The sequence below is a fragment of the Bos grunniens genome, chromosome 3, assembly GCF_055505025.1.
Source record: "Bos grunniens cultivar Pamir isolate PY7600 chromosome 3, Bosgru_T2T1.0, whole genome shotgun sequence".
Lineage (NCBI taxonomy): Eukaryota > Metazoa > Chordata > Mammalia > Artiodactyla > Bovidae > Bos > Bos grunniens.
Window position 1 is genome coordinate 8,999,747 of NC_141167.1, and position 23,427 is coordinate 9,023,173.

Consider the following 23,427-nt stretch of genomic DNA (forward strand, 5'->3'; position numbering starts at 1 on the left):
TATAAAGTATGAATTACATTACTGACTTTGACAAATATGAATAGAACCTAGATTTAAAAGTAAACAAAAGTAAAACTAAACAATAAAACTTTTCAGATACATAACAGAATTGATTAGAGAAGAATGTACACCATGGCCTTGAAAATAATGTATGTTATTAAAATTTTCAGATTTTAATTCCATTATTTTTAATTAATTAAAAATAAATTCTAATACATGTACAAAAATAGTCAAGAAACTTTTGAAAGAGAATAATTGTGATAGCGGACTTTCTTACAGCTACTAAAATGTATTTTTAAACTATGGTTATTAAAACAATGTGTTATAGGCATAGAAAAAGCCATTCAGTGACAAAACACCTTAGGCAGTTTTATTTGTGTTTTTGCATATTGTAAATGCAGCATCACAGCTAAAAAAAAATAATAAATTGTCTCTAGAGGTAAAAGAAGAAAAAAAAGAAACAATCATTCATATCCAAGAAACTTAACAGAAAATCCATAAATGGGCCCATGAAATGTGTGTTTTGGATTGTGGTGTTAGAGAAGACTCTTGAGAGTCACTTGGACTTCAAGGAGATCAAACCAGTCCATCCTAAAGGAAATGAGTCCTGAATGTTCATTGGAAGGATTGATGCTGAAGCTGAAACTCCAATACCTTGGCCATCTGATGCTCAGAACAGACTTATTGGAAAAGACCCTGTTACTGGGAAAGATTGAAGGAAGGAGGAGAAGGGAACTACAGAGGATGAGATGGTTGGATGGCATCATTGACTCAATGGACATGAGTTTGCACAAGCTCCGGGAGCTGGTGAAGGACAGGGAAGCCTGGCGTGCTGCAGTCCATGGGGTCACAACGAGTCGGACATGACTGAGAGACTGAACAACAACAAAATATGTGATAAGGGGGGCATTTCAAGTTGTTGGGGAGAATCTTTAACAAATGGTGTCTTAAAAAACCTGGCTACTGGGACTTTTTGGTGGTCCAGTGGTTGAGACTTTGCCTTCCAATTCTGGGAGTGCAGGTTCCACCTCTGGTCAGAAGACTAAGATCCCACATGCCTTGATGCCAACAAAACAAAACAGAAGTAAGATGCTAATAAATTCAATTAAGACTTTGAAGAAAACCTGGCTAACATCATAGACTGAAAATATGGTTAAGTGCCTATCTAATATCTAAAGCCAAATTTATTCCAGATTTACTAAGATTTAAATGCAAAAGAAAAAACAAAACAAAAAGCAGCAGTTTTACTGGAAGTAAATATGTTTGGTTAAAGATTCAAAACTTTAAAACAGAAGAACTAAGCAAAAGCTAACAGCAAAAAGAAAAAATTGATAAACTTAACCAGGTAAAAAAATTAAATATACGATAAACAAAATTCAAAAGAGATGACATTCTGGGGGAAATATTTGCAACACCTATGACAAGAGAATAGTATATTTAATCTCTAAAGAGCTCTTCAGAAATCAATTAAAATGTTTATTTTAGTAGAAAAACTGGCATAAGCAGGCAATTTACAAAAGAAAAAATATATGAATACCCAACAAATACAGTGTCAAAATTATATGTGAGCACCACATATAATTGAACTTTCACCTGAAAGTAATTTCACTTATCAAATTGCCAAGATTTTAAAAAATGATAGTAAGACCCAGAGTAGGAGAATGTGTAAAAGATAGGTATTTTCTGGGGGGCAGTTTGCTGGTACATGTCAAAAGCCTTTCAAAGGTGTGTAGACCATGCTGTGATTCCCAGTATCCCTGACATCCCTGCCCTGTACTGTGAAGAAACCAGGGGAGGGCGGGCGGCAGGAAGGATCATTTTAGTCCAACTGGGATACATTCAGCCTCTTGCCACAGCAATTGGCCAAGTAACCCACTTCCCGTGGCCAAATGTCTGGTTTGGTTTGGCCACTTTGTCCAAATCAAGCCAAAGAGACTCAAGGGAGATTTGCTGGGACTCCTGGGAAGGAAAATTCCTTGTTCTTGAGCCAGAGCTCCTAGATGTGCGCTCCACCCTTTTCTGGAAGAAACGGAGTGCACTGACAACCCAGGAAGTGTCGCAGCCACTTTGCCACAATGGGGGCGCTGCCAAGCTGTCCTGAGGGAGGCAGATGGAGAGAAGAGGGTTGGGTCCTTGATGATGTTAGGGGAGCAGCGAATCACAGCAACCCTGAAGCCTGCTCTACCTCTGGACATTCCGGTTTTGTGCGTCAGGGAATCTCCTCTTATCGTTTGCTTTGGGTTTTCCTAGAAGCCATCCTAGAGCAAGGATTCAGGGTAAGTGGCTTATTTGAAAAGTGATTCCAGGCAACACCAGCAGGAGAGTGTGGAAGTGACACAGAGGAGGGAAGTATTTTTTTGTTTTTAAAATAGCATTTCATTTATTTATTGGCCACACCAGTGAGGCCCTCAGGATCTTAATTCCCTGACCAGGAATCAAACCCTCCTTGCTTTCTGCTATTGAAGCATGGAGTCTTAACAACTGGACTGCCAGGGAAGTTCCAGGGAAGTGTGTTTTATGAAGCCACTTCAGGGAGGCACATGGAGTAAATACAGTTACATGTAACTGTTATTAAAATTCGTGCAAAAAATAAAGTTATTGCCTTTGGTTATAAATAAACTAACATCCAACCACAGGGACCATTGAGTGCATTACAGCTGTTTACACAGCAAATTATTATGTAGCCATTAAAATGTCCACACCTGCAGGAATGTAGCCATTGGAAGATGTTCACAGTTCATTGCTGAACAAACAGAGCCGATTAGAAGACAAAAAGCACAATTGTGACATTGTCAGTTTCCTAGTTTTGTTCCTGTGATATCTTTGTGCAAAATGTTACCACTGGGGGAAGCTGGGTGAAGGGCACTGGGGACCTCTCTCTACTATTTCTGCAACGCCCTGTGAGTCTATAATTATTTTAAAAGAAAATGTGAAAACAAGAAAAAGATGCACTGCAGATAGTGACTGCAGCCATGAAACTGAAAAATGCTTGCTTCTTGGAAGAAAAGCTATAACAAACCTAGAGAGCATATTGAAAAGCAGAGACATTACTTTGCCTCCAAAGGTGCATACAGTCAAAGCTATGATTTTTCCAGTCGTCATGTATGGATGTGACAGTTGGACCGTAAAGAAAGCTGAGGGCCGAAGAATTGATGGTTTCCAATTGTGGCGCTGGAGAAGACTCTTGAGAGTCCCTTGGACGGCAAGGAAATCAAATCAGTTCAGTTCAGTTCAGTTCAGTTCAGTTCAGTCGCTCAGTCGTGTCCAGCTCTTTGCGACCCCATAAATTGCAGCACTCCAGGCCTCCCTGTCCATCACCAACTCCCGGAGTTCACTCAAACTCACGTCCATCGAGTCGGTGATGCCATCCAGCCATCTCATCCTCTGTCGTCCCCTTCTCCTCCTGCCCCCAATCCCTCCCAGCATAAGTGTCTTTTCCAATGAGTCAACTTTTCGCATGAGGTGGCCAAAGTACTGGAGTTTCAGCTTTAGCATCATTCCTTCCAAAGAACACCCAGGACTGATCTCCTTTAGGATGGACTGGTTGGATCTCCTTGCAGTCCAAGAGACCCTCAAGAGTCTTCTCCAACACCACAGTTCAAAAGCATCAATTCTTTGGCACTCAGCTTTCTTCACAGTCCAACTCTCACATCCATACATGACTACTGGAAAAACCATAGCCTTGACTAGATGGACCTTTGTTGGCAAAGTAATGTCTCTGCTTTTCAATAAGCTATCTAGGTTGGTCATAACTTTCCTTCCAAGGAGTAAGTGTCTTTTAATTTCATGGCTGCAATCACCATCTGCAGTGATTTTGGAGCCAAAAATAAATAAATAAATAAAGTCTGACAGTTTGCACTGTTTCCCCATCTATTTCCCATGAAGTGATGGGACCAGATGCCATGATCTTAGTTTTCTGAATCAAATCAGTCAATCCTAAAGGAAATCAACCCTGTATATTCATTGGAAGCAGTGATATTGAAGCTGAAACTCCAAGACTTTGGCCACCTGATGCAAAGAGCTGACTCACTGGAAAAGACCCTGATGCTGGGAAAGATTGAAGGCAGGAGGAAAAGGGGATAACAGAGGACAAGATGATTGGATGGCATCACCAACTCAATGGACATGAGTTTGAGCAAGCTCCAGGAGATGGTGAAGGACAGGGAAGCCCAGTGTGCTGCAGTCCATGGGGTCACAAAGAATTGGACATGTCTGAGCTACTGAACAACAACAGAATAATCCCATTTGTTAGAGATCTCTAACATGTATGTATGTATACAGTAAAGGTTTCACATACCTTGGTAGTTAAAATGTTTTTCTGAGTGAGATAATGGATTTTTCTAGATCACCTCATCCCTTTTTGTACTTCCTGTAACAGAGCAGTTTTAGGTTTACAGGAAAATTTGAGCAAAAGTTAGAGAGCTGCCAGATGCTCTCTACCACCCTCCCCAATTTCCCGTATTTTTCACGTTAGTTAGTGTAGTGTATTTGTCACGATTGAGAAGCCAGTATTGGTACATTATTATTAAACTAAAGTCCCTACCTTACATTAGGCTTCACTCTTGGTGCTGTACATCCTCTGGATTTTGACAGTTGTATCATAAGCTTACCCACTCTTACAGTATCATACGGAAGTTTCACTGCCCTAGAAATCCTGTGCGCCTCCGTTATCCTCCCCTCTCCCCTGCAACCACTAATTTTGTTTTTGCTGTCTGCATAACTTTATCTTTTCCCGCATGTCATGGAAACACGTGGCATGTAGTCTTTTCAGACTGGCGTCTTTCATTTAGTAATATGCATTTAAGTTTCCTTCATGACCTTTCATGGCTTGATAGTTCATTTCTTTTTATGTTACTTAATAACATCCCTCTGTATAGATGCGGCAGTTTGTTTATCTATTGAGCACTTTTTAAAATAAAAAAAAACCAAACCCTTCCTTAGAAAGGGGTATAAAGCATATTCGAGGGAGAATGAGACTGTGTGGCAGAGGCACCATATGATGGTGTTGTGGGCTGGGAACAGCCGGGCATTCTAGGGGGCAGGCGTCAGCTTGCCTGGGCTGGAGAGGGGACTGCAGAAGGAAGGGCCCCAGAGGAGGTGCTTCACTGGAGCCCTGGGCCTCTGGGTCCTGGGAGAGAGGGCGGAGGCAGGACAGGTGCTGGAGTGGTTAGGTCTTATGTTGCTTCGTGTTGACCTGTGTCTTGAGGAATTTCCTGCTCAGCTTATGGTGGGTTTCAAACCACTCATCCTACCCCTTCCTAGCAGCTGCAGCCTGGAAAAGCTCACCACCGAGCCATCATTTTATAAATATGCTGTAAGAATTTCCCAGGAGGCCAGGGGCTCAGGGTCTGGACATTTAGCACCTTTGTGGCCAAACTGGCAGGCTGCTGGTTGTCACTGGGGCTGGGGTGTAATTCACTAGCCAGCAACAGGCTGAGAGCCTGATGCCACTGCATCTCCAGAAGTAGGGTGGCTGTGGGAGTTGGCAGAGAAGTCACCCCCTCAGTTCTAAAAGTGTCAGATCCCAGGAATGACTGTGGCCTTAAAGGCCATCTGGTCTACCCTGGAGTGGGCTATATCTTCACGGTAAATCCCCCAAATACGTGACCTTCTGGCCTCTGCTCGTTCACCTGCACTGCCTGTATAGTCACTCCATCTATAGACAGCTCAAATTATCAGGAAGCTTTTCTGAAACTGAAAGCCTGTCTCTATCTACCCAGAGGTCCTAGTTCCATGGCACAAGGCCACTTTTCCATAGTCAGTGAGCCATTTGAAGCCATTCACCTATTGACATTCCTTTCTCCAGACTAGAGGACTTCTGTGGCCACCCTCCTCCCCACCAGACCCACCATCTGCGCTAACCCGGTGTGTAGTTAGCTAGAGTCTCTTCTTCCAGAGAACCGAATAAGGGTTCTGCTCCAGTGGTCAGCATGCCTCCTATCTCCTGCCTGGCGCAGGGCCAGGCATCCATGATTTCTGGGCTCTTGTCTGCTCCCATGCTGCTGGGCCCATCCTTTCCATGCTGGGGAGACAGTTCGATCTTCCTCTGACAACACGATTTTGCACCAATTGGCCCTTATTCCTTTTATGCTCAGATCCCTGGGTTGGGAAGATCCCGTGAAGAAGGGAAAGGCTACCCACTCATCTGGCCTGGAGAATTTCATGGACTGTATAGTTTATGGGGTCACAAAGAGTCGGACATGACTGAGCAACTTCCACTTTCACCAATTAAACGATCTTTTCTGTTGCCCATGATGTTGGCGGGCCTGCGCTCATTTGGGACTTGCATCTTACCGATGGTTGTTTTAGAGGTCCAATCTTGGTATGGTGCCCTTTTCCTGCCTTTCCCCCTGGTATGGTTTACCTGTGGCCACGTTACCAAGCCTTAAGTTGGGAGAAGACAGTCTTACCATTGGCCCATCAGCCAGTGGGGTGCCCCCTTCCTTTTGGCCTCCAGCCCCCTGCCTTGTGTGGTCCACCCAGAGCCCTTGCAGGGCTGGTGGGGGGAACCTGTGAGGCTCCTTGATGGGAAGGGCTCTGCCTTCCACTCCTGGGGCTCCCACCTTGTCTTCTTTCTGCTGGCCCTTCAGGAACCACACCTGCTCTCTGGGGCCCCTTTCTTTACCTTCTGCTCCTTTGGGTCTTCCTGTTCCTCCCCTCCCACTGTGGTTAGGGTGGGGGGTGGTCCTGTTCAGCTTTATAAGCATTTTTTAAAATCTGAGCTCATGGAAATGTTTCCCTTGTGTCAAGTGGGGCTTACATTGATTTACTGTCAGGCTGGAAACCTACAGCAATTGCAGCCTGGGTGCTGACTTAGGACAGGCACTGGGGAAGGTGGAGTCTGGTGTGTGGAAAACAGGCAGTTTCCCTGAGTAACAGGCCTGCGGGCGTTCCCCCGGTGCTGGCACTGATGGAGCTGCTGGAACCTGCTCTGGGGAGCAGGAACCCGGGCACCACCATAGAGCAAGATCTGGGTGTTCAAACCAAGCATCACCCCTCGAGAAACTTCTTGGGCTTCTTATTTTGAAATAATTTTAGATTTATGCAAGAGTTGCAGAAATAGTACATAAAGTTCCCGTATACCCTTCACCCGGCTTCCCCTAATATAACCATGGTACACTGATCAGAACTAAGAAGTGAGCATTAGTACACTGCTTTAGGAGCGGGGGCATGCATGTGGCACATGAAATCTTAGTTCCCCTACCAGGGATTGAACACGTGCCTCCTGCAGTGGAAGCACAGAGTTCTAACATCTGGACCCCCAGGGAATTCCCTGATACATTGTGAGTGTGCTAAGTCGCTTCAGCCATGTCTAACTCTTTGCAACCCTATGGACTGTAGCCCACCTGGCTCTTCTGTCCATAGGATTCTCCAGACAAGAATACTGGAGTACACTGCCATGCCCTCTTCCAGGGGCTCTTCCTGACCCAGGGATCAAACCCCCTTCTCTTACATCTCCTGCATTGGCAGGTGGGCTCTTTACCACTAATGCCACCTGGGAAGCCCTCCCTGATACATTACTCTTTATAAAACTTCAGGCTTTCTTCAGATTTCCCCACATTTTCCATTGGTGTCTTTTTTCTTGTCCAGGATTCCACATTAATCAGTCATCGTATCTCCTTCCTCTCCTTCAATCTGACTGTTTCTGGATCTTTTCTTTTCTTTCATGATGCTTACACTTTGGAATAGTACTGGTAAAGTATTTTGGTATTGTGTGGGCTGTCTCTCAGTGTGGATTTGTCTGATGTTTTCTCATGAGTAGCCAGGTTATGAATTTGGGGGGAAAGACATCAGAGATGAAGTGTCCTCGACACTCATCAGCACACATGGCGTCAACATGACCCAGGGGTGCCATGACCCTGGATCACTTGGTGAAGAGGGTCTCTGTCAGGTTTCTCCACTAACAGTTACTATTCTTTATTTTCCACACGTTCCCTCATTAGAAGGGAGTCTTTACTTTTCTTCTCCTCCTCATTCTTTTGGCAGCACCCTGCAGCTTGTAGGATCTTAGTTCCCTGAGCAGAGATTCCTACTTAGGCAGCTGGCTGACCATTGGATTTCTCCAGCTGGGTGCACTTGAGCGCTGGAGGAGACGAGCTCTGGCCTCATCTCAGTGGCAGCAGTGTGTTCCCCAAGCTGAACAAGTTCAGGCCAGCTTCCTTCCGCCCTCAGACACCAGCACTAGGTGAGGGGCATCCACCCTGAGGAGCCCCGCCCTGGAGTCACCACCTCCTTGGTTTTGTCTCCTTTAGGCCTTGTTAGTGGCTGAGTCAACAATTCGATCATATTTTTAAAATAACTTGCCTGGTTTGTGTCTCCACTTGGATCGTGACTGATGGACACAAAGGACATTTCTGTCTATTGAAATGCAGTCTCAAATCTATACTGTTTCAAATCTTCTGTAAGGCTCTACATTAAGTTTCATTCTCCCCTGGTATTTCACATGGGCAATGGTCAGTGGAATGCCCCACATGTCCACCATTGCGCTAAATAAAACATTCCAGGCTAGGGCCTGGGGTGGTTTCTTACTTCCAAATCTAAATCTTTGAATTCTGACATTCCTCATTCCAAATTCAGAATTAAAATTATTTTGGTATTAAAAATATAAATTGTTTTGGCAGTGATTAGTATCAAGAGTCTGCCTACAATGTAGGAGACCTGGGTTCAATCTCTGGGTTGGGAAGATCCCCTGGAGAAGGATATGGCAACCCACTCCAGTACTCTTGCCTTGAAAATCCTATGGACAGAGGAGCCTGGCAGGCTACCGTCCACAGGGTCGCAAAGAGTTGGACAAGACTGAGCAACTTCACTTTCAATATCAATTAGAGAACAGTTTTCTGACATTACATTCATGTAAATGATACTGGCAGTGTCTAGACTCTTCCACATACTTTGTTCTGGAATGCACTTAAAGGCTCACATGCTGAAGGGCAGAAGCAGGAAGCAAAACACTACTAGTACCCCCTTTTTCCATTGTATTAGAGTCCACAACCAGGTTCTTGCTGATATTTTCCATTTATTACTGCAGGAGACAGTCGCTCTGAAAGTGCAACACTAAATCACTCTTGTCACAGCCTCTGCTCCTCCACTGGCAAAGACTTGGAAATTCATTCTTGGAGCATCATGGACCACACGCGTCTCTCTGGGTGGAAAGTTGTCACTGCCAATGTCACAGGGCACACAGACACACACACACACACACACACACACACACGGATGGGAGGGTAAGAGGAGAAGAGCACTGGCGAGGCATGTGGCCAGTCTCTGGGGGTCCCGGGAGCAGCCCGCCTGGGCACAGCAGACGCCCCACCTGCGGCAGCCACCTCACGCATCTGCTAGGTTGGCCCGGGCGCACCCGTCTTCCTTTCTCCCTGGAGCAGGAGACACCATAACCACAACTGTGTCCCGGTGTCACGGGGGGCCGTGGCGTCATTAGGAATTGAAAAGATGTCACAAGCTAGTGTGGAAAACAGGTGGTTTGGAGAAACTGACTCTTCGATCTCTGATTTAAAGCCGTTAGGCAGAAGATCTGGAGAGTTCTAGGGTAAGACGCTGCCTAGCAGAAATAACTCTTGTTCTAGCCAGCATATTTCTGATGGGGAAAAATAACTTTCAAATACTGCAAAGACAAAGAGGAAGGTGGGGGGTGGGGAGTGACATGAGCAGCTCTAGAAAACACAAGAGACTAAGAAATCAAAACGAGAGCCCCCCCTCCCAAAAAAACCCCACAAATATGGACAATTGAGCACTCAACCTAACAAAACCTTCACTCACGAACATGTTACACACATATGCACCCACACGCACACGCTGAGAGTCAGGCAGACGCCCAGAGGGCAAATCCAAACGTCTGCTCTCTTTGGAATTTTCATGGCAAATCTGAGTTTAGGCAAAAGTGAAGACCTGCCTGGGGTCTAAACTCAGGAGGCAGCCTGTCCCCTGCTTGGGCCAACACTGCTCCTGTATTTATCTGAGCCCTTCACAACTGTCTGGGCTCTAGAGTTTATTCTTCATACTCCTGGAGTTTAAATCACTGCTAGACCTTCTCTAACTTAACCTGCAATGGAAGCACCCCCCTTTTGGCCCCTATCAGATCAGATCAGATCAGTTGCTCAGTCGTGTCTGACTCCTTGCGACCCCATGAATCGCAGCACGCCAGGCCTCCCTGTCCATCACCAACTCCCGGAGCTCACTCAGACCCACGCCCATCGAGTCAGTGATGCCATCCAGCCATCTCATCCTCTGTCGTCCCCTTCTTCTCCTGCCCCCAATCCCTCCCAGCATCAAAGTCTTTTCCAATGAGTCAACTCTTCGCATGAGGTGGCCAAAGTACTGGAGTTTCAGCTTTAGCATCATTCCTTCCAAAGAAATCCCAGGGCTGATCTCCTTCACAATGGACTGGTTGGATCTCCTTGCAGTCCAAGGGATTCTCAAGAGTCTTCTCCAACACCACAGTTCAAAAGCATCAATTCTTCGGCGCTCAGCCTTCTTCACAGTCCAACTCTCACATCCATGACCACAGGAAAAACCATAGCCTTGACTAGACAAACCTTTGTTGGCAAAGTAATGTCTCTGCTTTTCAATATGCTATCTAGGTTGGTCATAACTTCCCTTCCAAGGAGTAAGCGTCTTTTAATTTCATGGCTGCAGTCACCATCTGCAGTGATTTTGGAACCCCCAAAAATAAAGTCTGACACTGTTTCCACTGTTTCCCCATCTATTTACCATGAAATGATGGGACCAGATGCCATGATCTTCATTTTCCGAATGTTGAGTTCCGAATGTTAAGCCAACTTTTTCACTCTCCACTTTCACTTTCATCAAGAGTCCCTTGAGTTCCTCTTCACTTTCTGCCATAAGGGTGGTGTCATCTGCATATCTGAGGTTATTGATATTTCTCCCCGCAATCTTGATTCATTTGTTTCTTCCAGTCCAGCGTTTCTCATGATGTACTCTGCATAGAAGTTAAATAAACAGGGTGACAATATACAGCCTTGATGAACTCCTTTTCCTATTTGGAACCAGTCTGTTGTTCCATGTCCAGTTCTAACTGTTGCTTCCTGACCTGCATACAAATTTCTGAAGAGGCAGATCAGGTGGTCTGGTATTCCCATCTCTTTCAGAATTTTCCACAGTTTATTGTGATTCACACAGTCAAAGGCTTTGGCATAGTCAATAAAGCAGAAATAGATGTTTTTCTGGAACTCTCTTGCTTTTTCTATGATCTAGCGGATGTTGGCAATTTGATCTCTGGTTCCTCTGCCTTTTCTAAAACCAGCTTGAACATCAGGAACTTCAAGGTTCACATATTGCTGAAGCCTGGCTTGGAGAATTTTGAGCATTACTTTACTAGCGTGTGAGATGAGTGCAATTGTGTGGTAGTTTGAGCATTCTCTGGCATTGCCTTTCTTTGGGATTGGAATGAAAACTGACCTTTTCCAGTCCTGTGGCCATTGCTGAGTTTTCCAAATTTGCTGGCATATTGAGTGCAGCACTTTAACAGCATCATCCTTCAGGATTTGGAATAGCTCAACTGGAATTCCATCACCTCCACTAGCTTTGTTCTTAGTGATGCTTTCTAAGGCCCACTTGACTTCACATTCCAGGATATCTGGCTCTAGGTCAGTGATCACACCATTGTGATTATTTGGCCCCTATATGCCTCTGTTTTTAGGAATAAGCACCCCAAGTCAGCGGTAATGAGTGTTCAGAAGCTGGAAAGTAGGGAGAGTAATATCAATACCAGAAGGAAATGCCTGTTACTCTCCTATGATTTTCTGAGACCAGGTGGCCAAGGCCCCCGGCCTGCAAGTACAGGTTTTAGGGGAGGCTTTAATTTAAGGTACTGCAATCTGTGCTCACAAGAGCCAAGTAAGATGGTGCTCCTTGGAGGCTGCCGAGGACTGGTCCTCAGTACTTATTCCAACCCTGGGTGCTCCCTGACCTCCCTGACTTCAGTCCTTCTGGAGTCAGATCACCCAGCTTCTCTGGCATGTGCCTGGTCATTTTTAGAGCCTGTCTGCAGCAGCCCACAAGGTCTGCGATGGGCTTCCTGGATCAGCACACACCAGCTAACACTTTTACCAGGTGATGAGGACTGACAGCAGGTTTCTCCACCACTGCAGACAGGCAGAGTCATGCAAAGAAAGCTGCCCATCATGGTCACCTTTTCTCCAGATGTCCCAGTTTCGAGATCATAGAACTGACCATGTCAACACCTGGCAGCAGCCAACTTCTGCTTCCCCTCCTCCACGAGGGGGAGGCAAGAACCCACAGCAACAGGCTGGACACAACAGGTCCTACCCGTCTGGGAACCTGGGTCAGAAATAGCCCTCAGCTCCAAATCCTGCCCTTGGAACCTCTAGTATAACCTTGCTCCTCATCAAACTGCAGTTTGGTGCAGTTTAATTTACAATCATACCTTCTAAGCTGCCTCAGTGAGACCTGGGTGGCCCAATGGTTACAATTCTAAGTGCAGCAGTGCCTAATAGGAAAGACTCCCACAGGAGGGAAGGCTGGAAGGCGTAAGGCAGGAGACTACACCATCAGTAACACACGATCCGAAAGGGTGGTCTTAGGGGACAAGGGGTGTGAAATGAACAAAACGTCCCAGTAATTTAATGGCAGATCTAGAAGAGAGCGTTTATAGCTATTCTGGGACTCTCCAACAAAACGCTTTTCCTGGATGCACAGGCATTCATAATACTGCTCACTCTCAGTCCAAGCTCTGGCTTGTACACGTGGTCACGACGCCCTTTGTACAGCAGAGGCGAGCATGACAGAGTGCCCGGGAGGTACCTGGACAGCACACAGCAAGACCAAAGGCTGAACTCCCCCCACAGAACCCTGTAAAAAAAAAGGTCTGTCTATTACAAAGTCACGTGTTTCGTTTATTCCGCTTTATAAAGTCAGCGACGCTGGAGGGTGTCTAGAGGAATCTGTCCTTCAGGAATGAGTGCAAAAGGGGAGCACGCAGCTCAGGGACGTCCCTTCGCTGAGCAGACGGAGGGGCCAGCCGGAGACCTCCCATCCGCTTCGGACAAACACGCACATACAGGAAAGGATTACTGCCAGCTTGTGTACTCTCACAAGGTGATTTCTGTATTTCAAAAGCGTGAATTGTCCCTGAGAGAAAAAAATGGGAGAAAAGAGGGCATTCAACACACAAAGAAGCAAGAGGTAAACAGGGTAAGGGACTGTTTTCTATGCCAAAAAATAGTCAATAATGAGAATGTCTGGATTATAGAACTGTTTTGGCATTTCAAATGAACTTGAGAAACTTCCCTTTCTATCCTGTCACTTCTAACCATCTTTCCTGCCCGTTTCCCACTGCTATGCTAAGCATTTAATTTCCAAGCTTAGAACTCTCCACTGTGCCCTTCCCTACCCACCACGCGGGATATAATACAAGGAAACGTAAGATCCTGTACAACTCAACTCCTGTCAACTGGCATCCTCTTTCCCTCTCCCCACCTCCCAGACCAACCCAGATTCCCACATCTGTGCTGCGTGCAAACACCACCCCTTAGCCTAAGGCACCATTCCTCCCACACCTGTTTCTTCTACTACATAGAGGGGGTCCTAGACTGGTGTCTTATTAACCTTTGTATCCTTAGCAACAATGACAAGTTGCTGGATTGATGTTAAATGAAAAAAAAAAATGAAAGGACGGAAGAAATGTCTTCTTGCCTCATAAGTTTAGTCAAAAGTACATCAGGGGCTACCCTTTCAGGAGCAGTGAAACTACCCTCAGTGTTGGGTTCTGGTTTGCTACGACTTCAAACTCACTTATTTGTGACTTAAGTGAAGATATTGTTTTGAGATAAGAATGATGTGTCAGTTCAGTTCAGTTGCTCAGTCATGTCCAACTCTTTGCAACCCCATGGACTGCAGCAAGCCAGGCTTCCCTGTCCATCACCAGCTCCCAGAGCTTACTCAAACTCATGTCCATCAACTTGGTGATGCCATCAAACCATCTCATCCTCTGTCGTCCCCTTCTCTTCCTGCCTTCAATCTTTCCCAGCATCAGGGTCTTTTCCAATGAGTCAGTTTTTCACATCAGGTGGCCAAAGTATTGGAGGTTCAACTTCACCATCAGTCCTTCCAGTGAATATTCAGGATTGATTTCCTTCAGGATTGACTGGTTGGATCTCTTTGCAGCCGAAGGGACTCTCAAGAGTCTTCTCCAACACCACAGTTCAAAAGCATCAATTCTTCAGTGCTCAGCTTTCTTCAAAGTCCAACTCTCACATCCATACGTGACTACTGGAAAAACCATAGCCTTGACTAGACGGACCTTTGTTGGCAAAGTAAGTCTCATACTAAAAAGTCTCCTTTTTAATATGCTGTCTAGGTTGGTCATAACTTTTCTTCCAAGCAGCAAACATCTTTTAATTTCATGGCTACAGTCACTATCTGCAGTGATTTTGGAGCCCAAGAAAATAAAGTCTGTCACTGTTTCCATTGTTCCCCATGTCTCTGCCATGACACTGAATGCCATAATCTTCGTTTATTTAATGTTGAGTTTTAAACCAGCTTTTACACTCTCCTCTTTCACTTTCATCAAGATGCTCTTTAGTTTTTTGCTTTCTTCCATAAGGGTGGTATCATCTGCATATATGAGGTTATTGATATTTCTCCCGGCAATCTCTGACTCCAGCTTGTGCTTCTTCCAGCCCAGCATTTTGCAGGATGTACTCTGCGTAGAAGTTAAATAAGCAGAGTGACAATACACAGCCTCGACGTACTCCTTTCCCTATTTGGAACCAGTCTGTTGTTCCATGTCCGGTTCTAACTGTTGCTTCTTGACCTGCATACAGGTTTCTCAGGAGGCAGGTAAGGTGGCCTGGTATTCCCATCTCTTGAATAATTTTCCATGGTTGGTTGTGATCACAAGTCAAAGGCTTTAGTATAGTCAATAAAGCAGAAGTAGATGTTTTTCTGGAATTCTTTCGATTTTTTGATGATCCAACAAATGTTGTCAATTTGATCTCTGGTTCCTCTGCCTTTCCTAAATCCAGCTTGCATGAATGAAGTGTATCAGGATAGTATGTGTAGTCATTCATAAACACTAGCCGCTGAGTTAGCCGAGTGGCTCCTGCTGGGGGCTCATCAATAAAAACAGATAAAGAAGGAAGCATGGTAAGGACATTTAGACCACAAATACTGAGTGTAGTGTGAGGAATATCCGAGTTTCCAATTGAACAAAGCTGGCTTTTGCTGATCTTGCTCTCTGAAGATCTTGAGCCTCTCGCTCCTGCAGTGACCAAGGCGACTCTTTGGTGGGCAGTGGTGTTAAACCCTGCAGCAGTCTCTGAAGAGAAGGGACATTCGCTCTGCTGTGGTAAAGCTGACTCCTTTAGCAGTGGAGGCAAAATGTTTAGCGGGCCTGCAAAGATCAGCCTGCCCATCCACCAGTACTGGAGTTTTCTAGCAACAACTGACTTTTATTTTTGAGCTGGCAGCTGGACTTCAGTTCCTGATTGGCAAAGCTCTCTCACCCAGTGCCAATTCATGTAAAGGTACACCTGGAACTAAATTTGGACTTTATTCCCTTCATCTCCCTATGCCTGGAACAATACTGTGAGTAATCTATCACTGGTTTGGAGTATGTTACGTTATTTCTTTACTAGCTAAAAAGAGACATCAAATGCTACTGGCTTACGAAATTACTGTAACTCCCACAGTGGGCCCGTGTTAAATAAACTACTGGCAAAGAAAATCTGTCTCTGAGCATATACTGTCACCGTCCAAAACAAAATACTAAGAGTGTCAGTGAACCCAAAATTCACTGATCTAGACAAAAAGATAAATGGAAGGTGAATTCACAAAGATAGTAAGAATGCTGTTTAGTTTAGAGCTGGACCATCAACTTACGGATCTTTTCTGAAATTACTTTCCTGGCCCTACCCAGTCACACGGAATTTGGCAATTCTCAGGACAGGTACTAGAAGTAATTCAGACACAGGAATACCTCGGAGCTATTGTGGGTTTGATTCCACATCACAGCAATAAAGCAAGTGTCACAAGAAATGGAGTCACACAGATTGTTTGGTTTCTCAGTGCATTTAAAAGTTATGTTGACACTACACTGTAGTCTATTAAGAGGAAATTAGCAATATGTCTAAAAAAAATACGTATCTTAATTCAAACCTTCGAGTGGACAAACTGCATATGTGCTGGGGTGCCCGCTCTGCCCATTTCACAGCCCTGGCTGCAGGATATACTCCAGAGGTCATGCACTGCGCCACACCCAGCCCCAGCCCCTCCCTGACCAAGGCAGGACAGTGAAGGACACTGGTAGCCCAGCCTGGCCAACAACCTGTGCCTCGGTGCCTCCCTCAGCTTCCTCCCTCAGCTTCTCAACCAGGCTGTGAAAGATCTTACAAGATTCAGGAGCTGGGGCAGTCAGTCATATGAGTCGCATGTAAGAACAGTCATGAGGGAATAAAGACAATAAGCAAAAGCAGAGAAGGCCAGGAGGGGCAAAGGGGATGGAGCAGATGAGCAGAGTGGAGAGGAGAATGGGGTTTTTCGTGATGCTGCCTTCTCTTTGGCGTCCCTGCATGCCTGGGAGACCTAATGGTGCTTATAGCAACTCCTTCCCCGTTATGAAATTTGAGTCTGTAGGGTTTCCTTTTGAAGAGGGACCTGTCCTTGCATCCAAGTCCCACAACATTCACAAGCACACTGTGTGTATCAGATACTATGGAATACCCAACACACAGTCCTCTCCCTCCTTTTCGTCCAGTGGTACCAGCCCATCTGCAGTCCCCAGCCTCACCCCTCCGTTGCACTCATCACCTGGGCTCTCAAGGAGCTCCTCTTCCCCTACTTAACTTGTCCTTTAGGACCCAGACTAAGGGGCGCTTTCTCTTGAAAATATTCCCTGATCTCTCTCTAGGCTGAGTTGGGACCCTGTCGCCTAAACATCCCCACATCAATGTTTGCACTTGTCCTATTCTGTCAGTTTTTTTGTCTCCTGATTACAAATAGTTCACTAGTCTTTTTTTCTTTTTTCACCGCTTAGGGCCAAGACCAGAGAAGGCAACGGCACCCCACTCCAGTACTCTTGCCTGGAAACTCCCATGGACGGAGGAGCCTGGTAGGCTATAGTCCATGGGGTAGCGAAGAGTTGGACACGACTGAGTGACTTCACTTTCACTTTTCACTTTTATGCATTGGAGAAGAAAATGGCAAGCCACTCCAGTGTTCTTGCCTGGAGAATCCCAGGGACGGGGGAGCCTGGTGGGCTGCTGTCTATGGGGTCGCACAGAGTTGGACACAACTGAAGTGACTTGGCAGCAGTAGCAGCAGCAGGGCCAAGACAGCTCCTAATTCTCTTCTTTAGGGCATACCCCCAGGGACTCAAACCATTTCTCTCTTCTCAGCCCTCAACTTCCTGCTATACCATCTGGAGACCTTTCCCTTCAACCTTGGTTGAAAAGGGCACAGTTGCTCTAGCCCCTCACATTTTGCTAGCTCCAAGCAAAGCATGTAAGTTCCTTTCTTTTTAGTGCTTTTGGTGCTAACCACTACTGGGAAACAGAAAAATAATAACAACAATAATTATGTCAGAGAATAAACAATGCTATTGTGACCCCTGGTCCCCAGCTCCCGACTCCCTTCTAAAACAGTAACTAGAAACCCTAACAGACCTTCATCTAATGCTGTTATTTCTTGAGCGTAGAGCTAAGCAATCTCTGCTCTCCAGGACAACACTTAAGGCAAGTTATTTGCATCCTATCTTCAGAGGCTACTTTTCCCAGCTGGATGCTGGATTAGAGCAAAGATACTATCCAGGTGGAAATATCATTGCTCCTTAGACTCAGGCAGGCAATGAGCATCTGAGGCTATCCATGCTGAGTGGCGCCTGATCAGCTCACCAAGCTTCTGCCCAGGTATGTCCTCATACTCTGACTGGACAATTCATTCCAGGTAGGAAATTGGGCTAATCCACCTTCACATGTCCAGTATCAGGAAATGCGGGCAGAAAACAAACATGTTTAACACATGGATTTCTAAAATCAAGGTAATACAAGGCAGAATAATAAGTGCCAAAGAAGTGATTCAGATATTCGGTAAGAATGGGCCAAAGCTAACAAAAGGAGAACATGGGCAAAATAATATCTGGCACCTGGATTTAAAAACCAAGTTCAACCCGGTAGGGAGTGCAGTACTTAGAAAGCATCTTAACTGTTTTACATATGAATAGGATCGATAGCAATGATACCTACTGACTTGATGGTGGAGGGAGGCGGGGGAAGGAGGGGGTGTGTGAGGGGGTTAGGTTAAATAAGAAGGCCACACAGAAAAGGAGACTAGCACTCCTCTGTAATCTGAACCCATCAGATTAGACTAGACAAGTCCAGGCACTGGATTTGTAGGACTCTGGCAAACCGAAACAAGTCCACATGTCCTTAGGAGCCACGTGGTGAAGAGTATAGAGACCAAACAAGAAACCTGTGGTCTAAAAACTGCACATTTTTGCATTAAAAAAAAAAAAACACAAAAACCCTAAGGGCTGGAGTGCTTTCTTCAGTTGCTAATTTCTAACGAAAGTTTACTCTTTTTCTCACGAATAGCTAGAAGACAGATGTTTAAAAAAATCTGGCTCAGTATAATGAATAGTTAATAATTGGAACTAATTAAAAATGACCCAGGTTAGGGACTTCCCAGATGGTCCAGTGGTTAAGATCTCACACTTTCAATGTAGGGGGCTTGAGTTCAAACTTTGGTCAGGGAACTAAGATCCCACGAGCCACAAGGCACAGCCAAAAAACAAAAAAAGAATCCGGGTTAAATTTTGTCAAGGTGTACTTTAACCAACATTAAACAACCTGGGTATGAATCTCACCATATGTGGCCCTTCCTGTTGTGGGCAACTTATTTCATCTCAGAGAGTCTCATTTTCCTTATTTGTAAAACAAAGTAACAAGATCCCCCTTACAGGGTTGTTCGAATCAGTTAATATGTGAAAAGCAGCAAAGTGCCTATGGAAGCCATTACTGCCATTCTCAAATTAGCTTGTCGCAGACCAAGAAAAAAATGATTTGCGTAGGACTGGGCCAGATGACCCATGAAGTACCTTAAGATGAAATTTTGATTTCTTCGGTTTGGTGGAGAAAGGAGTATAGGGTTGGCAGAAAGCTCCATTGAGGCAGGACTTCGATCTGGAGCTAAGAGTTGCAGGGTTTAGGATGGGGTTTTTGTTGTTCAGTCACTAAGTTGTGTCCGACTCTTGCAACCCCCTGGACTATAGCCTGCTAGGCTCCTCTGTCCATGGGATTTACCAGGCAAGCATACTGGAGTGGGTTGCCATTTCCTTCTCCAGGGGATCTCCTTGACCCAGGGATCGAACCTGCGTCTCCTGCACTGGCAGGTGGATCCTTTACCAGTGATCCACCAGGAAAGTCCCTGATGACGGGGGGTGGGGCGGTGGTAGTCAGTATAGGGCTGAGCTCAGCTACACAGTAGGCCACAGAAGCAAACTCCCAAAGACTTTTTTCAAGAAGTAGAGCCCTCTCAGCAACCAGGAAACGTTCCTGAAGAGCTGCCAAGAGTGCTGGAATCCAGGATCTCTGAATCTGCACACCCGCACTCACTGACCTGGAAAAACTCCAAGTTCTCCTCAGCACCAGTGGGTCACAAACTAAACTAAAAGTGATTCCATTTTACACGTATATCTCACTATTTAACAAGTTACAAAGTACCTTTAAGCATTGGTGACTGTGATTTCAGCCTCACCACACCCAGTGCAGCAGCAAGACACTAACCACTAATTCGGTTTGGGTTTAGAGACTGGGTAAATTTCCTGCTGTCAAATAACTGGTAACTGGTGGGTCTGAGACTGGAAGTCTAGGTCTTCGGAAGAGAAGATAGATTTACTGCTAGATTACTAGAAGTGAGCCAAGAACAAAAATCTACCTCCAGGTAGAATCGCTGGAGGGAAATGTGCAAAAATATTATGCTTTGCACCTGCAAACTGATGCTGGAACTAGGACTCAAACAATAGATAAGATTCACCCGTTGGACAAGAAACTGAGATCTGGGAGAGAATGTTGGAAGAGGGGGAAAGGAGGGGAAGGATACTCAGAAGATGATGAAATTTTCCTAACAGCCCAGCCGCTGGGCTAAACGAGGCAGCCACATTACCTCACTGCATCCTCGCAACTCTCTGACATGGGCTCTGTTACGGTCCCTACTTTGCTAATGAGAAAAGAGACTCAGAGGAGAGGTGACCTGCCTAAGCCAGAAGGGTGTGTGAAAAAAGCTGGATTCAGTGGCAGGGTGGCCAGGCTGCGCAAACACCCAAACCGCCGAGGTCTCTGCCACTCCACGCCGCGGGTAACCCGCACCCGGGCGGGGCGTCCGAAAACCTCCTTCCGGGCCGCACGGCCACCTCCTGACCCCCGGACACCGCACTTCGCCCTGGGTCCATGCGACCCTGGGGTCCCCGAGACCCCCGCATCCCTCGTCCCTAAGCCCCTCATCTCCGCTGGCCGCCCAGCCCGCTGCCCGAGTCAGAGACCGTGGCCTGTGCCTCAGTTTGCGCCGCCCGCACTGCGGGAGGGGGTGGGCGCAAAGAACAGATTGGGGGAAGGGGCCAGGCGGGCGGCCACGCGCCACTCACGCGTCGAACTTATTCACCCTCTCTGCTAACACCGTCACCGCCTCACGGCGTGGCTTCGCTCCATCAGGTCCCTCCGCCTTGGGTCCCACCACTTCCGGTTGCTAAGAGCACAGCGGAACGTTGGCGCGTAGGGCGGTTAGGGGGCGGATATCCCGAGAAGCCTTCTTCCTGCGCGGAGGCGCTCAGGTTTGGCGGCTGCGCGGCGTGAGGTCGGGTTTCTGTTCCTGCCCCGGTCCTTGTTCCTGCCTGCCTCCCGTCCGGTTTAGCCAAGTGCGTCCTGTCCGTTTCCCGAGGCTAGCTCCGAGAAGGGCCGCTCCGAGTCGTTGAGGGAGCAGGATCTTGTTAGAAATCCCGACTCCATCCACGGTGGGGCTGCGCAATCCTGGACTTTCTCCTAACCTCCCTGACGCTGTTTCCTTGGTACTGACCATCGTATGCTGTAGAACCCATATCTTCACGTTGCCTTGGGGATTGATCGAGATAGTCGGTGTCAGGCTCTAGACAAAGTAGCCCTCCAGAAATGGTAGCGGTTGTTTATCTTTGCTTACTTCTGCCAGGAGCTGCAGAGCTCCTCTCCACCTTCGGAGGCAGTCAGAGAAGGTGAGGCATTCACCCCAGGTGGCTGAGCTTGTAAGACTGTTACAGGAACCAGCGGTGGTCGCTCCATCATCGAATTACCTGCTGCTCCAAATGCACAGCAGTGCGTGCAGCGCGCACACACACGCTCTGGAGTAAATGCAATGAACCTGCTGATGAGCGATCCCGAAAGCCAGCAACCCTGGCTATTTCCGGGGTCTCTTCCCTCCACAACAATGTCCCGTTGTCAGGTGTTTATGTGACATTGTAACATTTTAAATCTTCACCGGCACCTTTGATCCTGTGATGAAGGTAAATAGGAACCGATATCTGTGCCCATAACAGATGAAGACACAGGTTCAGGAAGCACAGATGTTCTTGTGTCCTATCACCAGTAGATCTCAGGGCTCAAGCTCCAGCCATACTCTCAAAGCATGGCCTTACCGAAACCTCCCCCACGCCTCTGCCCCCAAGACCAGCTAGCCACCTTGTTTCCTAACTGGGGCCAGGGAGGCTGGTCAGGGTCTCCTCTCAGCTTCCCTACTTCCTGCCCTTCCTCATCTTTGTCTTAACCATCCCTTGAGACCAGTGCGGATTCCCTGGCCTTTGAGAAGAGAAGGAAGAGGTGTCATTTTCCAAGCCATAGAACTTTCTTAGAATGTCTAAGATTGGGTCAGAGTTGGGAATTCTGAACTCCAAACCTTATTTATCCATCATTGTTCTGGCAAGCCCCTCTTACTCTAGGCCCCAGTTTGCCCAACCTATACATAGGGGAATAGTGACTCTTGCTTATTCGTGATGCTATGAGGAGCTCTTGACAATGAAAAAAAGAGAGTAAAACTCATAAAATGTTTGGTGCCTACAGCCCCCAGAAAGCAGGCAGATGCCAGCTGGAGTGGGCTGCCTCCCTTCTTTTGAGAGAGCACTGGCCGCCACTCTTCACTTCTCTCTTGACTCCCCTCCTTCAAGAGGCTGCAGGGAACTTGTAAAAGGGAAGGGAGGCCCAGGCCTGGAGGGCCAGGGCCTTGTCTAGCTGGGGACAGAAGAAACAGAGTCCTTAGGGCTTCAGAAGTGATGGGAGTTGACAACACTTTGCTGAAGTCAGGGGAGTGCCAGAACGAGCAAGCCAGTGCCTCGTGCATGCTGATTCCACTAGGGCACTCTGCCCACATGCCAGCCCCGACCACTCCCGGGTTCCAGCTCTGTCTCTTTATTTCCCCAGCTTTCCTCACATAGCCCCCGAGGGTGTTTCCCAAAGCACGTACTCTTGACCTCAGCATCAGAAGACAGCTGATAAGACTCCACATGGCTAGCAGCGATCCTTCAGCTCAGTCAGAGGAGGGCAGATAGGAGCAGGGGGTCCCCAGGAAATGGCAGGGTGGACACTCAGTTGTAGTGGGCTATGGGGAAGATGGGGTCTTTCACTCTCCGTTTTCTGCAGGCAGCAGGCTGGGGTGGGCACAGGGACTGGGGGCGGGCAGCCCATGGGACCCAGCTGCAGGGCAGCCAGCCTGTACCCACAGGAGCACCACTCTGCAGAGATGGATGCTCGATGCCCCTCCTGCCAAAACCGGAGTCATTATCAGTGAGGACGATCAGCTTTCCTGGGCCTTTAAATTACATGCATTTTATGGTTTACTGTTACTGTTGGCTTCCCTGATGGGTCAGATGGTAAAGAATCCACCTGGGTTCGATCCCTGGGTTGGGAAGATCTCCTGGAGGACAGCAGAACAGCCCACACGAAGATTCTTGCCTGGAGAATCCCCATGGGCAGAGGAGCCTGCTGGACTACAGTCCATGGGGTCGCAAACAGTGGGACACGAATGAGTGATATAAATGTTGACATATGGTTTACAGGCGTTTTCACCTTGAGTGACACGGGAGGGGCGTGGTCTTGGTCTGGCCCCGCCCACACAGCCAGGTCCAGGAGGGGCCTTGGATGGAATTACCTGTGAAGGCCTCGGGGTCGATGAAAATTCACTCGATGGTCTGACCGTCTTCCTGGCTCAGCTGCAAATTGATCTGCTTGGTGCTGTAGGTCTGGGACCTGGGAGATGGGTAGGGAAAGTAGACAAACTGGAGTGTGTGTAGACTCACCCAGGAGGTCACATAGACCATCACCTGAGGGCAACTGTGGGCAGTTTTGCCTCAAAAAGCGCAGTCAAGAATTTCTGAGTTCTCCACAAAACCTTGGCATGATATGGGGCGGTGGGGGTGGG

The 23,427-nt window shown here is 46.9% G+C and overlaps 1 protein-coding gene across 1 annotated transcript in view; it reads right to left on the bottom strand.

The window, feature by feature from the left end:
* Positions 1–20,754, bottom strand: part of EFHD1 (EF-hand domain family member D1) — a 79,765-nt gene extending 59,011 nt beyond the window's left edge. Inside the window, exon 1 of the mRNA XM_086377971.1 lies at positions 20,633–20,754. The gene's annotated coding sequence lies outside the window, so the exon portion shown is untranslated. The remainder of the gene's footprint in view (positions 1–20,632) is intronic.
* Positions 20,755–23,427: the final 2,673 nt, after the last annotated feature.